This window comes from Amblyomma mixtum, chromosome 1 (assembly GCF_055824585.1).
Source record: "Amblyomma mixtum isolate Tamu chromosome 1, ASM5582458v1, whole genome shotgun sequence".
Lineage (NCBI taxonomy): Eukaryota > Metazoa > Arthropoda > Arachnida > Ixodida > Ixodidae > Amblyomma > Amblyomma mixtum.
In genome coordinates, this window is record NC_143012.1 from 89,699,789 (window position 1) to 89,721,863 (window position 22,075).

Genomic DNA, 22,075 nt, shown 5'->3' on the forward strand with positions numbered 1-22,075 from the left:
AACGCTGCCGGCAAGAAGCCCACGGCAAGAAACTGCTGCCCATCACAAAATGGCTGGGAGCAGCGAGCACGTGCGTCTGCTTCGGGCGCCATCATGCCCGAGATAACCTTGGAAGAACGCTAAGACCATCTTAAATCGTAACTAAGGGTACCTCAAGAACTGGAAAAATTACTGACTGATCCGCCTGCTGTGCACTGCTTACAAGGTGTTTACTAAGCTAATCCCTAATATACTAAGACCCAGCTTAGTCTCCAGTCAAAAAAGAGAAAGGTTGGCTTTCATAAAAGCTACTCGACAATAGACCACAATCATACCTTCATTCAGATGACAGAGAAATGCGCAGAATCAATCCAAACTCTTTAAGTAGCCTTCATAGATTAAAAGACAGCCTTCAGTTTTAACAATGTACCGACTAGCCCAAACAAATACCTTAGTGTAAAAGACAGCATTTGACGCAGGCGCAACCTGGGTCATCATATAGGCATTGCGTAAATAGTGTGTAAAAGACGCCTATGCGTGCTTCTAGAAATATATATATATATATATATATATATATATATATATATATATATATATATATATATATATATATATATATATATATGTAGCGATTTTACAGCCACCAAACTTCTTAGCCATAACATAAAATAGCTATCACGAAATATGTCAGGCAACGAGATATGATCTCTCCACTAATATTAACCGCGTTTGTACACAGGGTGTGCAGAGAATTCAATTCGAAATTGTTATTGATAGAAGAAACAGGGCAATATCATAACATAACCCATTTTATGACAACATTGGCTGGTTTAGTTACTCAAGGGTGGACTTGCAAAGCAGGATATTGGGCCCAGAGAAACATACCAGAACGGCGGGTCTAAAATTGTCAAGAAAATATCTAAACAAATGTTCAACAGCCTCCGAAAGGAAAAGTTTACCGCAAACAGCCAACTATTTACTTGGAGCAGGTAATGATAGGTGATAGCACTACGAGTGTTAAATAGCTAGGAGAACAGGAATTCGGTAGAGTTCGTAATAAGCGAGTAATTGCTCATTCGCATCCACCCAAGTGCAGCCATACGGCTGCTAAGGAAAGCTAACAGCTTTCTCCGAAACTTCGCAGGAAGAAAATTTTGTCCTGGTCCGGAGTTCGAACCAGGGATCAGCACTCCACTGGAGCAGTCACTGTACCAACAGAGCTAACCCGGACGGCAAGCTTATTGAAGGGTGAGGCTGAATTGATCAATAACTCGAAGTTGGGACAGCTTTGGTCAAATGGTCAGGGGAACTCCCGAATCTTGAGTAGATTTGCATTAAGGGAGTAATTACTCATTGGCACCCGCCCAAGTGCAGCCATACGGCTACGAAGGGAAACTAACAAGGAGTAATAACGGAGTAATTCCTAACCTTATTACAAATCTACTACACCTAAGGGAATTCCCGTAATAAGTTGACCATCAGGGTACAGCTCATTTGGCAGACACCGTCAGGTGTTAAATAGTAGCTTACAAATATCCCTAACGAAGAAAGTTCATGACAGCTGTACCATGCACGTAATAACCTAGAGAAGAAAGATTGACTCGATTGAAAATAATTGAGCTTAAAGGGAGCACAACGTAGCGACCAAGGGAATGGAAATTGACAGGTTCAAAAGAAAAAAAAAACAACGAGAAAAAGAGCGGAGTCGTTCCGGCAAGAAACGAGAGCTAATGATATTCATCGAAGTAAGACATGATGTTGGGCTAGTCGGTTCATGGTTAGAGCGAAACAGAACTGCGCGAAGAAGACGGGACAAAAGAAAGAAAGATATTCATGTCGAAATGAAGAAGACAAATTGCTATGGGAACGACATGTAATGCGAAAGCAAGACAGCCCATGGCTAGTAAGGTAATGACGAGGATTCCAAGAAGGGGAATGCGTAGCAGGGTGCGTTGGAAAGTCACGTGGGCGGATGAGATTTAGAAGATTGCGCGGATAAAATAGCCGCAGGGTGAGGTAATTGCAGGGATAATTGGAGGTAATTGAACGTGCATTAGACGGATGATGAAACTGCACAGACATCCCGAAAAGCTAGGAGTGGCGAAATGTCACGCGCATTTTAAACCCCGGAGATGAAAATTTTAGCTTGGCAGCTTTGCGTTCTTTCTGTTGAAATTAATATTTATGGAATTCCTAGCAGCTACCAGCGGTTGTGCTTCCAGTGTAGCACAACTTTCATCCTTTATTTTTTTATTCCATTTTTTTAAGAGGGCGGGCTTCACTTAGGCGTCTTGTAACGCATTTGCCTGCACCTCCTTGGCATTTGCATTGTAAGCCAAAATTCAACAAACAAAAAAAAAATGACTATCATAAGTTATCGATGAGTAAGAGAATGAGATTGAGTGACCTGGGTTGGCATTTCAACGCCGGTTTAGATACTCTAGCAGGCTACCGTTAATGAGTTGTGTTGATTTAAGGACAACAGTTGCAAGTCTCGTACAGCCGGTTGTACGCGTCCCATACGACAGTAAGCCTGAAATGTCGAACACAGGTGGTGGGCGGCGACCATTACCGGACTTAAAGTGACACAGGGCACAAATTTAAAGTGAGATTCAGTATTTCAAGTTTAAACAGCACATGTTAATCCACTCATACATTTCAGCTTGAAGTTTTCATCTGTCTACCTTCAATGCGATCACCTCTGCCGCCTTCTTGTATATACGTAAATGAACGTGCTTGGATAGCCAAAGTGTTCGAAATTTATTCACCTAAAGGAAATTGTATTGCTCGAACGCGAGGTTAAAGGTATAAATGTAGAGGTGACGTCAAATGTTATAAAGCGTCTTGGCCTCAAAATGAGAAAAAAATTACCGTGGCACGTCGCTGCTGCCGAGATTAACCAACCAAATTAAAATCAAGCCCTCAGCTCGAACGATGCACTTTCATAGCCTGCAGCGTGGATTTCAAATATTTTATTAAATCATTTTAGAAGGGCGCTTTGTGCTAGAAAGGATTTTGCCTGAAAATGTGAGCAACAAACGGGGGAGGGGATGGAGGCGCGAGGCTATGGCTCAGTCATCAGGTTCCATATTTCTACCTGTCATACACTTCATAACTGTCCTTTTCACTCATCCTTTTGTTGATGCCCTAGTAGTCCTTCAATCTTTAAAAGTACCTGTTTGCGTTAGTAGAGCGCTCTTTGTGGCATAACATTGTCAGTGGTATAGCGCACCAGAATATAGTTATCACGTGCTATCTAGTAGGCTGGTTAACTGATACCGACAATTCACTTTTTAGCTATTAGTGTTAGTTTTCTTATCTCTTGAGAAGCATGTAGGCCACGGTAAGAAATACCGATATCAGTTTTTTACAATTTGCCAAATAAAGTTAACCTCGACGCTGTGGTGCAACAAATTTTACCCACATCTCGCCACAAAACCTGCGCTTTCGAAGAGCTTGGAGACAAAGCGACCCCTTCAGCGCATATAGTAACTCGTCGTACCTATATGGCTTATAGTTTTAGAGCGCAGAAATTAAGCGCCCGTTTCAGGGTTGAGCGGCAACGCCGAAGTTGTGATCGGCAGAACGAACGCGGAGGACACCGCACGATGAATGCACGCAATACAGAAGAGAGGGCCAGGAGGCAAGAAGGTGAGGAAGGTATGGCGGAAGCAGATGAGAGCGGTGCGCTTGCCGTCAGCGGCGGCTGCTGATAATGTGCAAACCGAGCGAGAGGCTCCATGTTCAGTTTACATAGGTCGTGAAGGCGCACTTAGAATGCGGTCTAGAACCGAGTGCCAGTCACATCAGTAAGACTGTGCAACTGAAACGCGAGAATCAAGTGTGCGGGCAAACACTAATAAGAGAAAAATAACTGGTTATACATTTGCGACTTATAACCATTTAAAACACAATTTTAGTCCGCCGCTGTGGCCCAGTGGTTATGGCACTCAGCTGCTGGCCTGAAAGACGCGGGTTCGATCCCGGCCGCGGCGGGTCGAATTTCTTTGGAGGCGAAATTCTAGAGGCTCGTGTACTGTGCGATGTCAGTGCATGTTAAAGAACCCGAGGTGGTCGAAATTTCCGGAGCCCTCCAATACGGCGTCCCTCACAGCCTGAGTCGCTTTGGGACGTTAAACCCCAATAACACAGACCAAACCAAACCAAACCAAGCCAAACCAAACCAAACCAAACCAAACCAAAACGCAATTTTAATTAGAGGTTTTAAAAGTTGCCTAGTTGTGTGCGGAGAGAAAGGGCGTGGCTGTGAACGACGTTATGAATATTCCGGGAGGCACACACATGCATCAAAATAGGCGGTGAAGTGTGGGGCAGTGGCGGGCTCGTATTATGCAGCTCGAAGACTTCTGGAAGGAGCGTGATCGAGTTTTTACTTTTTCAGCAGTTTCTCCATGTAATAAAGAAAAGAAACAGCTCAAAACAGAACTCCAACACAAAACGGCGCCGATGGCCGAGTGGTTTGACGCAGCTGCAAGCGAAGCTGATCTGAAAATTATTCACTGTCTTCGCGCCTTAGACTATGACAAAATTTTTATATTTACTGTTGAATGTGGCTATATTATTCAATGTGGAGGTCTGAACTTTTGTTGGAAAGTATAGGAGACTTTTGCGACCAGCACTAGCTTCTGCTCCGCCCCCGAAAAATGGTCCCAGTACATGGAACAAGCAACAAGTCATTCGGATAAATTGATATCTACATTCAGGGACAGAAAATTAAAGAAGCCAACCCAGTCGGAGTCCTAGGATTGTGGGTTCAAAGCAGTCTCTGCGCATAACACACCACTCAGAATCTGAGGACAACCTCTAGACAGATCTATAGGGTCTAGACAGATCTATAAGAGACATCGCTGAGGCATGAGAACTGGACACCCTCCAGCTGGTCCATGCTCTAGTGATCAGCAGAGTGACCTGCAGCATCCCCTGTCACACTCGCACCAGGAGAGAAGAATCCCAAGGGGACGTAATCACTAGAGGGGCGTACAAGACTGCCGTGGGCTTGCCCCTCAAAGCTCAAACGAATGTTTAGTGGCTACAGGACATCACAACACCTACGGAGATCTGTCGAAGGCGTCCTAACTTCACAAGGTAGGCTCCAAACTACAACATCGGGATGGACCATCCTTCAAAGAACAGGTAATGTGGAGGATTTATACGCCCTTAACTCACAGAGATCCTCCTTAACAGCCCAGAAGTCATATCAAAGTGAGTCCGATTCCAAAACACATGCACCAAGAGTTACACTCGGGAAGACGGCAAGCCCGAGTCTCGCCGCTGAGGACTAAACTTCATTTTTGATACTTATGTTTGGTCACGTTTCATGTTTCATGGAGTTTAATGTCCAAAAGCGACTCAGACTATGGGGACATCGTAGTGGAGGGCTCCCGATAATTTCGGCCACCTGGGGTTCTTTAACGTGCACAGCACACGTGCCTCTAGCATTCAGCCACCACCGAAATGCGACCACCGTGGCCGGGATCAAACCCGCGTGTTTCGGGTCAGCAGCCGAGCACCATAACCACTGAGCCACCGCGCCGCAGCCATATATGTGGACGCGGCGGTGTACCAGGAGATGGGCGCGTACTCCGTGGCAGCCGTCGACCATAAAATTTCATCTTCGCAGCCTGAGTGAAAGCAAAGACCCCCGCTGCAGCTGAGAACATACCCATAGCTCTAGACATAAAACACCAAGACACATACATTCGGCATCTTGAAACTTGGAAAAAACCACCTAGACGCAAATAATTTCACAAGGACACAAAAGGAGACGAGCAGACGACGGACAGGCGTCTGTGCGTTGTCTCCTCGTCTCTTTTTGTGTCCTTGTGAAATTATTTGCGCCTAGGTGGTTTTTTCCAAATTTCAAGATGCAAAACCAACTAGTCCGTCAACATACCTTACTGAACTACATTCGGCAAGATAGCGCACGTCATCAGGGACTCGCAACAGGCTTGCGCAACTTAACATCAGACAGACTCCCACATAAGGCAGCTGCCACATGAGGGACCACCCTTAGAGTGCACCACCAAATCACGTTAACCCCAGGCCGCTTTGGGACTGGAAGAGAATGAGAAGGTAAAGGCTCCAGCTCGAGCGCTAATTAACTGAGCGGAACATGCCACCCCACCCCTTCACACACCCCGATACTCCAACTACAATGAACGCCGACAGTGAGGCCTAGTGCGTCATTCAGAGTCTACACCCCCCCTCACGACACAAAGAGCACAGCACAGAAGATACCACAGCGCGGAGACAACTTCAAGCACATTCATTCCCAAAACTCGATAAATAGAGCAGAATGTATTTACACAATAACCAGCTCAGCCTGCCGCCGGTATAGGGCTCGCCCCACACTCTTCCACATCTCGTCGGGATGCAGGAGCAAACGTGAAAACCTAAAGTTGCCACACACGTCATTTGAGCAGTGGGAGGCACAGATAACCAGTGAAAACCGGGAGGGCCAGCAGGAGCTCATCCAGCAGGTTCGCCGGGCTGCTAAGGACACCGGAGCTCCGGAAGGAGGAAAAAAACCCTCTAAGCTCAAGAGAAGCCCTACGATATGAACCTAACTAAGGCTTCTTCACGCTCTTCTTTTAAAACGTATTGATGCTCGAGTTCCCCCAAAGAATCGGGCAGCCACTCTTATGCCATCCACTTTGGCTATGCGGCATGCTTGCCGGTGACTACCGGCTCCGAACGGCCATCACCGGCTTATCATGTCATCTCTCGACTTCGATGCGTGGGGCTGTTCGCCTTTTATCAGGGTTCATTTCAAGTTTTTGGTTAGTTTTTTCCTCCTGTTACGTTGTCGTCGGCTAGGTGCGCACAGTACTAACCAAAGTTCCAATACTACAACTTTCACGCTGCTGCCTTCGGAAAGACGGCATGGTTACAGACAAAGAGCGCATACCACGCGATGAACTGGTGCGCCGTAGAAAAGTGACAAAGTAGCAATTGTTGCGCTGGAATCGCATTGCATCTATACGGTGTTACAGTCTCTTTGGTACTGTTGTATGTCGCTGTGACTGAGTGCTTTACATTTCAGAAAGGTGTTTTTCGAGCTTGTGGTGAAAAAGTGAGATGTCACTTTGGGATGACCGTTTGGTAATCTGTACAAAAACGGAAGTTCGCCTGTTAAATGGTATGACAAAACAGAGCTGACAGACGGGACGGAAGAAGAAGAGATAGACACATGCGCTGATTGGTTGGTTGGTTCAACATGAACAAACCAGCCCGACTCAGCCCTCTGCTTGGGTTCCTCTGTTAACTCTGTTAATGTGTAGGCAGCTGCAGTGCGATTGAATGATTCTGCTTTTTGGTGACTCTACTAAGTGATGTTCTGCATAGGAATTATTTCTGTTTGGGGTGAATAAATGCTATGATTAGCGTGCACTTGGCAGGGATTTGGAGTATACAGTTGCTTTATACCTCTTTAAATGTTCGACAGTGCTTTCATAATAGAGAAATCTGTAGCCCTATATCTTGCAATACGACTTAAATGCTGCCTGAAACGTCTCGTCTATTTACATGTCATTGTGTATTAAAAAAATTGGCGGGGGCTTAGCTTTGGTTAAGCCTGGTAGGTTGCGAAAGCAAAAGCGCAGCGCCTCCAACAGAAGGAACGCAGTGCGCCGCTTCTACAGGTCACGCGTGGCTACCGGCCGCCGCTGCGCGAAGACTCGACTTGGTAGCCCATCTCTCACCCTGGTATGACGTCACGCTATGACGATATTAGGCATCGTATGACGTCAGAGGTAATTCTAAGTGTCACGCGTGCCTACCGGCCGCCGCTGCGCGACGACTCGACTTGGTAGCCCATCCCTAACCCTGGTGTGACATCAGAGGTCATTCTAAAGGTTAAACGTAGCTACCGGCCGCCGCTACACGAAAGGCCGTTCATGAGCATAGTATTGTTTTCACAATAAAACTGCGACTGAGGACAGTTTTGTGGACATGGAGTTTTCAAGATGTTATGAGGGCGTTATATTGCCCTCCTACTATCTCAAGTAAGTGAAGAGAGTGCTATTCCGAGTCTTGTGTTGTATTGTGGTTGTCAACTAATAAATTTTGACTTTGGTTAAAAATTGGCAGCATTGTCTCTTTTTCTGTGAGCTAAGCTCAATCGGTACAAATCTGCAATCTCGGGCGCTCAGTAATGGCTCTCAAACAAGTAACTATAATTTTTTTCTGGAACTATACTGCAGCATATGAAAAATGAATCGCCTTTGTGCTGTGATGGAGGCGCAGGCAGTCTCGCAAGGTATTTCAAGTCTAAAACTAGGCACGAACACAAGGCCTGGCACGGCGGAGTACTCAATAGACTCAGAAAGCTGCGACGCTGGCGCGGTTTACATACCAGTGGTCACAACAGTCACCAATGCGCGTACATGGGCAACTGCTCTCGGCAGCGAAAATGCAGAAACATTGTGTTTCGTTGGAGAAGAGTAAATGGAAAGGGCGAAGTGTTGTTAATTGTAGACTTACACTCATATTGATAAATTATTGAGAGCATTAAAAATACTACGCGAATGCTGCATGTGCACGAGTGATTAGTGCGAGCAAAGTAGTTGAAACCGAAAATAAATATAGCATCCGATCGCTGCCTCAATGGAAAATCGACGTCAAGCGAAGCCGCCTTTCTGTGTTGCGTGCTGCTTCGGCGACGGCCTAGGTTTCATATGCCTCAACAGCTGCCAACAAATTTCTCATCACAATCGTCGGCCAAATTTTTTTGCCCTACTGGTTTGAGCCTATGGTGAAGGAAGGAACCTTTCAGGAAGTCAACTTTAACGCTGGAGGGCAAATTTATTTTCTGGTAAATGGCACCCATAGACAGTTCACCCATTATATGGCCGCCTAATAGGTCTAGTAGCCGGTCTAGTAGGATGTCGTCCCGGAGCCAGTGGAGGCCTGTTGCCGGTTGGAGGACGTCGTCCCGGCGGCAGTGGAGGCCTGCCGCCGGTCGGGGGTCGCGAAGGCGGTGCTGGTGGCGGAAAATTAGGTCTTTTGGGTGGAGTTGGAGGCCTGGAACCTGGACTCGACGTGCTAGGCGGCGGTGGCGGCGGCGCAGGTCTCGCAGGCTTGGTTGAGACGCTTCCAGGTTTTGTGGATGGTTCCGCAGGTACCTTTTGAGATGACGCTTCTCCCGAAGGTGCAGGTAGTGGCTGCCCTTCCGCATTTGGTGTTTGCGCTGGAACTGGAGGCGGTTGAGGTTGCGTCTACGCACCCCCTGGTGCATGTCCCACACCTCCCCCTCCCAGTCCCTGCACTCCCATTCCTTGGCCGTATGCCGTTCCTCCTGCTCCGAATCCTCCTCCCATTCCCGTTCCTCCTGCTCCAAATCCTCCCAATCCCATTCCTCCCCCGAATCCTCCCATTCCCATTCCGCCCCCTCCAAATCCTCCCATCAATCCGGTTCCGAGAGCTCCCAAGGCGGCTCCCATTACCTGTGATCCCATTCCTCCCATTTGTCCATACTGACCACCGCGCCACGCCCCCTGTCCATAAGAATAGCCATAGCCACCAGCCGCCCCATAAGACTGTCCTTGCATGCCGCGTCCGAAACCAGGCTGGTGTGACTGAGCCGGCCCGGGTGCAGGAGCCATCGCTGCTGGGGCCAATTTCCCAGGAGTGCCGGGCAGCTGGGATGCCTCGTGTGGAACACCGTCGGGACCTGGTGACGGCTGCTGAGGAGTTGCCGGGCCATTGCCAGCACTCTTGCAAATTCCCTTGACTGTGTCAGCTGGGGTAAGCGGGTTGGTAATACATGTGCAATCGCTGCCGCACTCGCCACCCTTTCCAGACAAGGAGCACTCCTAGGAAAAGGAGAGAAAACCATGTCGCCATATTCAATTAAGTATACTGAAGCATGAGAAGAAATTTTATTAAGAACAAAACTTCTCGAAAATTTACACTGCAGCGGCTATCTAATCGCAACACCTTGGTATATGAGAACAACTCAGAACGATCCTGGAAATGGAGTATTTTGTTTTGAGGACTGTTACGAAATGTACCACGATGTTCTCGCAAATAAAAACTAGCGTGTCATCTGAAAAGCATAAACAATTGCTCGCGTAATATTCACTTTGCCGCGACTATAATTGACTGTGGCAGCACAACAAAATATTAACGATTTTTAAAACCCAATCTCAATGTGATAAGAGCACTTGTGCCGAAAGGGTTGTGAAACATCATAAATATTGGCTTGCTCTACAATGAAATTGACTTGATTCCTTCCTAGTGGCAACGGTATTCTGTGCCCGGCAGGTCTTGTGCATAGCAAAGGATGGTCTCTTCAGCTCTGAATAGTGACAAACTACCTAGAATGACCGGACGTTTTTTCACGACACGCCGTTGCTTTCTTATTTATTTATTTACAATACTGCCAGTCTCAGTAAGAGACCGTAGCAGGTGGGCAATCAGTAAAATATAGAGTTCCATACAATACAGAGAAATTAGAAGCAGGTCAACAAAAATGAGAACTCTTACATAAGGGTTACATAACTACTAGTAGGCAGGTTACCAAAGAACACTTGAAGAATCAGAACTGCAACAAAAAGAAAACAAGTACAGCGCAGTCGTTCATGCCAGCAAGCATGCTAGTATTTGAAGTATTTAGCAATAGGAACTGAGAGGAAAGCGGAAAAGAAGGTAACGGGTGGCAATAGCCATGCATTCCTTCTTAAGAATAATATCTCAAGAAATGTCAATAAGTAACTGTTGGGCAGTCATCTGGTAACATGTAGTACTGTTGGCACTTTACTGATACTTTTTATATTCTTTCAGGTGAAGGAAGATAGTGAGTACGACATGGTAATTGATGGATCGAGCTGATTCCATTCGCTGATGGCTAAAGGAAAGAAAGAATGCTTAAGAGCGTTGGTTCCGCATGAGTATTCAGTCAGTGTGTGCGCATGCTTGTGCCGGGATTGCCGATACCGTGAGAAGGATGCATATTTAGACACATCTATACTGTAGGTGTTGTGTAATAATGGATATATAAACTTCATGCGGGATTCTTTTGCCCTAGATAATACTGATGGAAGGCCAGATGGTGCGGCAAGATCGGTAGGGGAGTCAGAGGGTTTGTATTTGTTATTAATTAACCTTACAGCTTTTCACTGCATTCTCTCAAGCCGAGTGAAGCTAGTGATAGATTTCGGGAACTGAACAGTGCTTGCGTATTCTAAGACTGGTCTTATGAGGGTGTCGTAGGCAAAAAGCTTGGTATTTTGAGGGGCCAAACGTAAGGATCTTCTAAGGAAGAACAGCTTTCGCAAGGCAGGAGAGGTAACATTGGCGATATTCGCGTCCCATCTGAGGTCAGACGTTCGAAATTAGGCTGTGGTATTACAGACATACAGCCAAATAGTCAGCAGAAAACTGGAGACGCTAACGATGGAGGTCGCAGCGGTGTTCACAAAGCAGTGCGTGGCGCTGACGATCGTCATTGCCAGCAGGCTCTTCGGTATGTCGCTTGTCGCGGTTGCTGTTACTGCACGTGAAGGGTAGCCTCTGCTATATCAGCGTTGGCAATTTTTTTGAAGGCTCGATGCGACGTTACGCCTTAGCCGCTTTTCAAAACGTTCGCTCTGATCCAAGCTCTCTGCTTGCAGCTTGGCCTCCTGCATATATTACGGATTAGTGAACCCATTTTCTCGGGCACTAGCTAGCTGCAGCTAAGCATGACCATATGTGTCCAAAAGGTATAGCGATGTATACGCTAGCTTAACTTCTTAAGCCTTTTTCACAGATACACCATCAATGCTACAAATCATGACCTTTCATGTGCGATGTAAAGGAAACACATTCGTATGCACGTAAGAGTGTTACAATTTCGGCCGAAAGGAGGCGAAGAAGTTTGTAATGACAATTACTTTTGTTCTCGAACTCTTTAAAACACTCATATTGCTTGAAAGCGACTGCTTCATTAGCTCTTGGGTGCGCATTTTTTGGGCAAGGACAGCCTGATTTCCAGATACACGAAGGACTATGAGAACATCTGCTATCATACGTCAGTGCACTTGAAAGGGCGTAAAAAGGTGAGGCCTATTTACCTTCGACAGACACTGTTGGCCAATAGCGTTTTGGGGATACCAATGGCTTGCCCTGTGTGTCATAAAAAAATGAGGTTAGTGGTATAACTTGGCACTGTCTACAAGTAAGCCGCACGCTAACATGTCTGCAGCGCGGTGTCAGATTTAAGTGTTTCAAATGTCAATTTTGTCTTCCTACAAAAGTAAAACTGAAGTATTTATTTTGATTCGGTTCAATTCACTGTTATTTTTATGCTATGAGGAAAAAAGAACCGAATAATTGTGAGTATTGTTGCGGTTATTGCCTCGCCGTGGTGAGAACGCCGTGAGCACAGGCCGAACGGAGAGAAGGAACGCTAGAACAGATTCTTTAATGGGTGACTTGTACCCGCGGAGAACTGAACAGCTTGGCGGCGGCGGCACTAACCAATGTGCTCAGCGGTCGTAAAAGAAGGGAACTACGGCCGCTCTTGGCCGCGCTAAATTCAGTGTTTACGAACCTCGGGGTAAGGCGCTGACAGAACCTGGAACAATCTTGAAAAACTTAGAAGGAGCTTCACAGGACTACAAACTTTCCACATCAGTCTGGTCGCAACTTTCGTCATAAAGTGATAAAGCCGCGTGCCAGAGGCTTTAAGCATTAAGAAACCAACATTACAAAGGTTGGCGGAAATATGTTCCAACAAGGCTAGTTTTTTACTACACAGAAGGGATAGAGAAATGTTATTTTACACTATGGTTTTCGACTCAAAAAGATTTAAAATTAGGCATGGTTTAGTTAATGAAATATAAAGCAAAGTTTTTTGGACTATGATCTACAATTCTGCACGTTCACTATTCTCTGGTTGAATTGAATACAATATTCATGTACAATAGTTTAACTTAAATATTTTCATGTGCCACTTTCGAATAAAAAGAACGCAAAGGTTTGAACATAAATACGTATTTCACCAGCAGATTGCTAAGAATATCTAGACAGCAGGAGCTAACCTTTAGAGCACATAAGCTTAATTGGTTAACTGGAAATACATTGGGAGGCCTTTGCCCCGCAGTGGGCGTAGTCAGGCTGATGATGATGATGCTTCGAGTGCTTTTGTTCTGTATACATTCACTTTCAAATTTTTTCCCCGTCAAAGAATGACATCCACATAACTTGAGTTCATTTCATTAACAGCATAACTGCGTTTCGCTCACTGCTAGTTGACGCTTACGTTGCTGCTTCAAACCTACTGTCAAGTAAATCCTCTCACTCATAACAGGAACAGGGCACGCGAAGTCGGATTTAAACATAGGCGTCTGTTGATAGCGATGGTAGTATAGTTTCCCGCTTGTACTTGTTTACTTGATTACACGATTAGTTAATCCAGAAAGGAGTCTGTTGCCTAAAACTGTTTCCAGTGCTACGTGATGCCCTTATTAGAGTTATTAAGCTCGCGATGCTAATTCCATGGTCTGTCTAAGCCGAACATAACAGCTGACAGTAGTCGAATGTTCGATGCTTCTCAGGGTCGATCGGGTCCTAAATGCCGCTAAATATTGAGAGATTCCTAGTAACCGCAGCATAGAAAATCTTGGAGAAAAACACAGCGCACTCCTAAGACAAGGACGAAGAAAGACAAGACGATACAGCGCTGACTTCAACTGATTATTTTATTGTGGAGCGATATATATATATATATATATATATATATATATATATATATATATATATATATATATATATATATATATATATTCGAAAAGTGGGCGGGAAGATGTGTGTAACAGCTGCTGAGTTTGCACGCGACCGAAAGATAACATACTAAATTTGGAAAGACACATGATGGCAAGGATGAAAATAGGAGGCAACAAAAACAAATGAAAACAAAAATGTTAAAAAAGACAAGTGGAAGGGCGATTAAAACGATGACGCGAACAATGGATGACGCTCTTACACCCTTGCAAGTTAAATAGAAAATAACTGACGTCGTTGCGTTGGGGTCCACGATGGGTACTAGTTCTTTTTTGGCACGTATAAACAAAGGCAGGGCTTGAGCGGCCAGAAAAACATCGCTCCTCCTCTACCACGGCTAGCGTTGCTTTTTGGTCACGAAGGGCTCTTACCTCCTTTCTCAGCGAAATATCAGGCGAGCATTGTACGGAGACTGCGGCGAGCCTAACGTGGAGCCTGAAGGCTAGCTTTAGGCCGAACCTAAGATGCCGACCATATCCGAACAATTTTGCAAATCTCCGTCTGAGCAGTCGCCCGCAAAATCACCTTCACCCCGAGTGGGATTCCAACTACCACCTGCGTAAACGAAAGCTGCTTTGTTTCCTGATGCTTTGTTTCTCCAGGATTTCGCGCTGGATTTGCTCACCTATAGTCTCAGGGGATGCCGCTGCTTTAATTCGTCATCAGCGTAATTTTTATGCTTAGTTGTGCCTTTCTTATCGCTCGGTCGCAGTACTGTTGCCGCCTCGGCTGTGCAACTGAGCCAGTTTAGTGAAGAGAAAGGTAAGATCACCAAGGTCACCAACGGAAGGTTTGAGCAAACTGACACGATTGTGAGAAGCCGCTTAGGTGGCCTAAAGTGCCGCTATGCGGAAGAATAGCGAGAAAGGGTTAAAGAACTCCAGGCAGTTAAGAATGTTGAACGCGTAACCATACGCGAAAAAGATAAGTTGTTCAGTGGGGAAGATCACAGATCATTAAAATGGTGATGAGTGCCTGTCGCTCAGTTTGCTCGAAAAAAAAGGAGCTGATGGCGACGGCTCTTACGTCTCTAAAATAGCCAGGGACACATTATCGCTACCGAGGTGAACCCATAAAGGCTGGCGAATGTGGCTACCCAACAGTCAATGCACCTTGCAAATACTTGAATAAGAGCTAACCGAAAAGAATTTGGTGCATACAGTTATAGTCAACGACGAATCAGACTACTGAATGTTTGATTACAAATGACCATCAGATTATTAATTATGACCACATATTTGAATCTTTCACTAATTCCTTTGGCCTTAGCAACTCGGCAGCCATATACTCACAGTAAAAGAAGGACCTGCAGCCGAATATGTAGAACACGAAAAGCTGGCATCTGTGCCCCCAATGAGAGCCCTGCGCTATTGCAGCCCGGACAAGGCTAATAAGCCGGTTTATATAGAGCGTACGAATTTTTTGTTCATTTGTAGACATACGATCGAGCCCTCCCATATAACCTTTCCATTAGGTTGTCATGTCAACGTGGCACCTGTCCATAAGGAAAGAACGAAGATGTTCTAAATTGAATTGTTAATCATTTGTACCTCTTAAATTGGTGATGTGCAGATGATTAGCAGCTTTTTTGTGCAGTTCCTGGTACTTCCTAGAAGACTAGCGGGATGAGATTGTTCAACTCGTGACGCAGTATGGCGAAAAATTGGCAAAAACTAAAAAACTTTTTCGCTTTCTTGTTTCTTTCCTCGCTTTGTTTCAGAAATCCTCAGTTAAGAAGTGAATGACTCTTTATATATCTTTCGACGGAAGAACAAATCAGTAACAAAATATGAGTTTGTTCGGAAAGTGTTCAACAATCGAAGTGAATTTCCCGACGGCGAAAAAGTTGCGCAAATTGGCGTTCGGTGGTCACACTTCCATAAAGAGGCAGTGTTCTCAGAATCATTCTAACAATAACGCTAATTTGAACGCTATTGATAAATTCTGCATACTTGGAAATCTTTAGCATTCTTTCTACCGGGAACACAGCTCCACAAAAATAAGACGGGCTTACACCATAGCTGACTAGTTGGAAACTTTTTTTCAGAGAAGGTAGTGGAATATGGATAGAATTTTAAATGACACGGGCGCGTACTTCCGGATGCTTCCAACCACCTTAGCTGTGAGTTTGAAATATTCGCACTTTTCAGCGCCTATAGGTGGCGCGACGGTGTCACCGTCATGGCGAACGCAGCGGTGATCGATGTTCTCTTTGCTGCACTTTAATACGGGCCATGTAGTGAAATTCACTTGCTGCACCCTGGACGCTTTCCTTATTGTCTTCTGTTGTGCGCTTCAGGGCAAAATGTACGCGCGTGGCTGGCCTCTCAGGCTCCCGCAAACATTTGTTTGCCACCTTGATATACCTGAGTAGGTAAGATCTCAAGCTAGATTGATACCATTTGTGTAGACGGCTTGCATGCACTGGCCATATTAAGACATGCATTTGTAGGATGAGTGGCGTAAATAATTTTTTCCTGCTATTAAGTCCTGCTCGCTGTAACCTTTGCTCAGAATGGAGTGACCGTGTATTCTCTTGTACCTTTCTCTTAAATTCTTTATTAAATACAACTTGTTTTCACATGAGTACAGATGGCACGGTGTAGAGGATTTGTTGTGAACTTCAGTTTTATTCCCATATTCAGGACAAGTGAAGACAGTCTGGGCATACTCTCCTGCACGGCCACTCAGCAGCAATGGCGACTTCTCAGGGCTTGAGCCCTCTATGAACCACGCCCAATGCACACTTTTTGTCATGTGCAACGGCCTGCACATAAATGCTTGTAAAAAGAAGTGCAGGACAGGATACGAAAGGAGCTGATTGCAGCAGCACCGAATTTTGCTCTGGCAAAACACAAAAGCCAGAAGCGGAAGCGGAAAATAGCTGTAGTTGATGATAATATCTCTCTGGTAACAGATACACTGTTTACACAAGACTGCAATAATCCTGTACTCAAAGATTACACTGCATTTGTGTTCTTTGAATGCATCCAGAAGGAAAGCACACTGTTGCCTGAAATTTTTCCTTTGCACGTGTTATCAGAGAATGAAAAAAATTCTGTGATACAAATGTATGCAGAAGCCACTAAGGGTAAATGAGATTTGCAGGTCCACAGTGACACAATCATGCCCACTCTGACAAACAGAACGAAAAAAAAGGATTGCCGGCAGCATCTGCCGTGAACTGTACACTTTTCACAAGACTGAAAAGCGTACATGGGCCGCCAAACTGGTCAGGCTGTATTGCCATAGTTTCAAAGGTAATGAGGCAACTGCCTACGGCAAAGAGAAAGAGCCTCTTGTTCTGAGGGAATATCAGAGCTTACAAGGAACAAAAGTCAGCAGGCTAGGGCTTATTGTTCCTCCACAAGTGCCGTGGCTAGGATACAGCCCTGATGGGATCACCACAAAGGGGGGCAAAAAAAGATTTTAATTGCAGCGAAGTTCCCTGTGCTGGGCAAGTCTAACAGCATCGCTGCTGTGATAGAGAATAAAAAGCTAAGCTTCATGACTATGCATGGGACGAACTACAAGCTGAGGACATCACACTGCTACTACTCACAAATTCAGCTTGGGCTGCTGTTGCTTCATGCAGAAATTTCCGTTTATTCTTGCATTCAGAGGTTAAAAACTTGACTCCTGAGGTAAAACGAGACCAACAGCACATGCGAGACCTGTTGGGCCGACTGCAATATGTGTATTTCAAGAAAGTGCTTGCCAAGCTTGCGCAAATTAGCAAGGTGCAATAGCAACTTATCTATTTTTATTTATTTAGATCAGCTGCTGGCTCAGTGAAGGGCCCTGGCAGGAGCGGCATGACTGCTCATGTGCGCTTCTTACACTGTATTCCCAAGACGCGCCTTTATTCAGCTGGAAACGTTGAACCATCCTGGTGCAGTAGAAACGTCCCCGTCGCGCGCGTCGCACGCCCGGGAGCGATTTCTTCTTTGACAGTTCGTGAATTTTTTTTAAGCATGAAATGCTTTTAGCTCCCGTTGTCGGCAATGTGGTGACGTCCCGCCGAGACCGAGAGCCATCATCCGCGCACTGAAATCCACTCATCCGGGCTCTGAAACGAGAACATCCGGGCACCGTACGAGACGTATCGAGATTCAACGAGACTCTCTAAGCCCTCCTACGGGACCGGCATACAAGCGCCGGTTGCTCTCCAAACGAGTCACAAAAAATAACTGCTGCCAGTGTCTTCTCAATGTTTATCAAGATATCAGTCGAGCTGTGCATTTGATAATGCACGGAATTATAATTTCCGATTTCTAATCACGCGTGCAAAAAGCACATACATGCCACAATACACTTCGTTGTCATACGTGATCTGTTAGGGGCTTTGATAGCAGGCCGCTTAGAGAAAGAAGGGAGCTCCAGGGCGTGCTTTCGCGCGCTCCCCAAGGATGGCGCTGCGGTCCTACACTCACGCATGTAAAAGACCGGCCGCAGGGCCTTCATGCCCTTTCCCCCTCTGGCGGGCAGATGTATACACGCTCGCGGAGTATTTGAACGCCCTGCATATACATTCTTGTCAGGCCTGCGTCTCGTCGTGTCCGCGTACGCTTCTGCATCGCCCTGGATTTCAATGCCGCCACCGTCACAGCTGGTTAGCCGAGCAATGGAGCCTGTATTAGGCCCGTAAACATTTCATGCTTACTCTACTCTCGGTTACGGGAGAGGCGCACTGTTTTAGAGCGCAGCTCTTTGGCGTCCGTTCCTGGGTTTCGCGTCGTCGTTGTCGTCGGCCTCGTAACCAGCTCCGCCCCCCTTTCATCCCCCCCAGCGCTAGCAGCGACCGACTGATACCGCTGGATGCCGCTGACGCCGCTAGAGAGTTAAGATAACGTGACTGCATAGAACACCGTCGCCGCCATGCAGAAAGAGGAGGAAAGGGTCCCCCCCCCCCCCCTGTTCTTGTGTGGCGGATAGGGTGCTCTTCAGTTGCCGACGCGCCGGTTAGTTCACGTAGGCCCCGGCACGTCGACGAATACGTGACCACCTTCCCACGGCTAGACCTGGTTCTTAGCGCTGCGGAAGCGAGGGTATCATATTGTTTGTGTCGGCATCGGCGGCGTTGTCCCTGAAACCAACTCCGCAGCTGGGGTTGACTCTCTATCGGCGTCAGCGGCATCAGTCAGTCGCTGCTATCTCTTCCCTCCTCCCTTTATCGTGTTGTCCGCTTGCTGCGCGCGCTACTGCCCCCATCGTTTGCCGCTGGGTGTACACGCCGCCCCCCTCCCCCCTCTTCCTGCGAAAAATAAAAAAAAAATTCTGTGATAGCGCATACATGTGTTGCTCGATTTCTTTGCCTCAATCTATCGAAAAGGTGAAACAGCTTATTTGCTGCGCTCAAATTTCGCATTAGGAAGTAACGTAATCGTCGGTAATTTTTTTTGATCATGAATTGGATTGTGGGTTATGGTTTGACTTGTTCAACTGTGTATTCGAATACGTACTGGCTTGTTGGATGGCAATGGATTGGATTGTGGATTGACTATGAATTGGTGAAAGCATGACACGTCCTGTCTACGCCACTCATGGCCAATAAATGGCTTTCGCCTTAACAATAGAGGGAACATCGGAGCGCGTGGCCGCCGCACTTCTCCAACCGCTGTTGCCGAGATGCGGCGAAAATCGGCGGTAAAGATAGATGCCCAGTAAACATGGCCGGCTGCTCTTTCGACGCATGCCCCTGGTGCCGCCCATTCTCGTCACCTGTCGGCGGCAGCGGTCGGAGAAGTGCGGCGACCACGCGCTCCCGTGTTCCCTCTCATATTGCTTCTAGCTGTACGTGGCACCCTGTACTAATGGATTGCATCAATGATCAGGTAAGGAAATAAGCCTCAGTGAACAATGCAGTACGAACTCACAACATCGGTACCATGAAAAGCCGGACCGAGGATTTAGTGAAATTTAAAGAACGGAATAACCTTAAAAATATTAGTACTGTCTTCCGCAAATGCGAACAGGAAGCGGAATTTCGTTGCCCCAACTGCAGAATAAAAACGCTACCTAAAAGCTAAAGGGCTAACTGAATACGTATTTACATAGCGGCAGCCATTAGGCTTAGCCAGATATTTTAAATCGACAGTTAACCATTACTCACAATCGCTCACAGGTTTAATCACTACTAATACCTGTAGTTCGCTTGACATCTGGAATGCACCTGAAGTTTGTGCGCCGACACATCGGAAGCTAGGCCATATATGACACAGGCTTAAGCCCTCTCCTCCCGTCGTCAAATAGTTAGGTTTTAAAACATTATTCAGACATCGGCTGGGTTTTCTAAGAAAATTTACGATCGTTTCACTAAAAACGACATTAAACAACGTGAATGGTTACAAAGGCCAGCCGTTGGTATCACTTGAATTTGCTACCACAGGTGTTCCTGAAGGCGGATGATAGAGAGTAACACCAGCGCCTGCAATGGCGCAGCAAGGCAGCGAGAGAGCAGAGTTTCTTAATATGGGCACAGCACCAACAGCTTTCACTCATCCTTACCCCTCCTGGTGCGCTGGTGGCTTGCGGACTCCCAGGGATATATGACTGTTAGAGACTAACCAATTCTGCGTATATAAGCATTACCCGTTAAGCTAACGCGTTATACTCTTAATGCGGAGCTGAAGTGCCCCCTCGAATTTTTGCGCAGCTTCCACTGTTCCAATTTTTACAGCAGCTTGCCAAACGATTGTAGGATTTGTACTCATTTGTAGCGCAAATTTTTAATGCTAGAAGACCTTTTTGCTATAGCAACGGCTGAACGAAATCCCCTGGAGCTTTGGGAAGTGCACTTTCCCAAGCATAACTTAGTGTTTTAATGCATGGCGCGTTCTTTCTTTCTTGTTTGGGCTGCGGCTTTGGTTATTCGTTATTCTGCAAGAAGTGTTTGCATTACAGAAAAGCCGACGCGGCAAGCTCTTCGAGCATGCGCGTAAGATGACACTCACTTCGGCTTAATCAATCGTAAATTGGCACAAAAAATAAAATCCCGAACTCAGCAGTCTGCCTAGCGCAGAGCACAAGTCACAGTCACATAGTACCGCAGCAAGTGGCATAACCTCGCGCGCGCCCTTTCCATCCCCCTATGCACTACTGGAAATGAAACGTTCTATTGCCCGCTCTCATCAAATAAAAGGAATACAGAGTACATAAGATACCAACAAAAATCATCATCATCATCAGCCGGACTACACACACTGCAGGGCGAAGGCCTCTCCCATGTTTCTCCATTTAGCCCTGTCCTTTGCCAGTTGCGGCCACCGTATTCCCGCAAACTTATTAATCTCATCCGCCCACCTAACTTTCTGCCGTCCCCTGCTACGCTTGCCTTCTCTTGGAATCCACTCCGTTGCCCATAAGGAGCAGCGGTTATCTTGCCTTCGCATTACATTCCCTGCCCAAGCCCATTTCTTCCTCTTGATTTCAACTAGGATGTGATTAACCCGCGTTTGTTCCCTCACCCATTCTGCCCTCTTCCGATCTCTTAACGTTACACCTATCATTTTCCTTTCCATAGCTCGCTGCGTTGTTCTTAACCTAAGCTGAACCCTCTTTGTTAGCCTCCACGTTTCTTTCCGATAGGTGAGTACCGGTAAGATACAGCTGTTGTATACTTTTCTCATGAGGGATATATGTAAACTACCATTCATGATCTGAGAGAACCTGCCATATGCGCTCCACCCCATTCTTATTCTTCTAGTTATTTCCCTCTCATCATCCGGATCTGCGGTCACTACCTGCCCTAAGTAGGCATATTCTCTTACTACTTCCAGCACCTCGCTACCAATGGCGAACTGCTGTTCCCTTGCTAGGCTGTTGAACATTACTTTGGTTTTTGCATGTTAATTCTTAGCCCCACCGTTCTGTTCTGCCTGTCTAACTGACTGATCATGCTTTGCAGTTCTTGTCCTGAGTGGCTTAGCAAGGCAATGCCATCAGCGAATCGCAAATTACTCAGGTATTCTCCATTAACTCTTATCCCGAAGTGTTCCCATTCCAGTCCCCGGAATACCTCCTGTAAGCAGGCAGTGAATAGCATTGGCGAGATCGTGTCTCCCTGCCTGACACCTTTCCGTATTGCAATTTTTTTGCTGACTTTATGGAGAACTATAGTAGCTGTGCAATCGTTATAAATATTAACAATGCAAGAGCGGGGGCTAGTTGGTGCTTCATACTGATCAATTCGCGCTACAAGGGACATACACACGGAAACACAAACGGACGAAGCGCATAGAGGGGGAAGATGAGGAACATGTAAGCCCGATGTAGTACTTGCGCTTCGTCCGTTTGTGTTTCCGTGTGTATG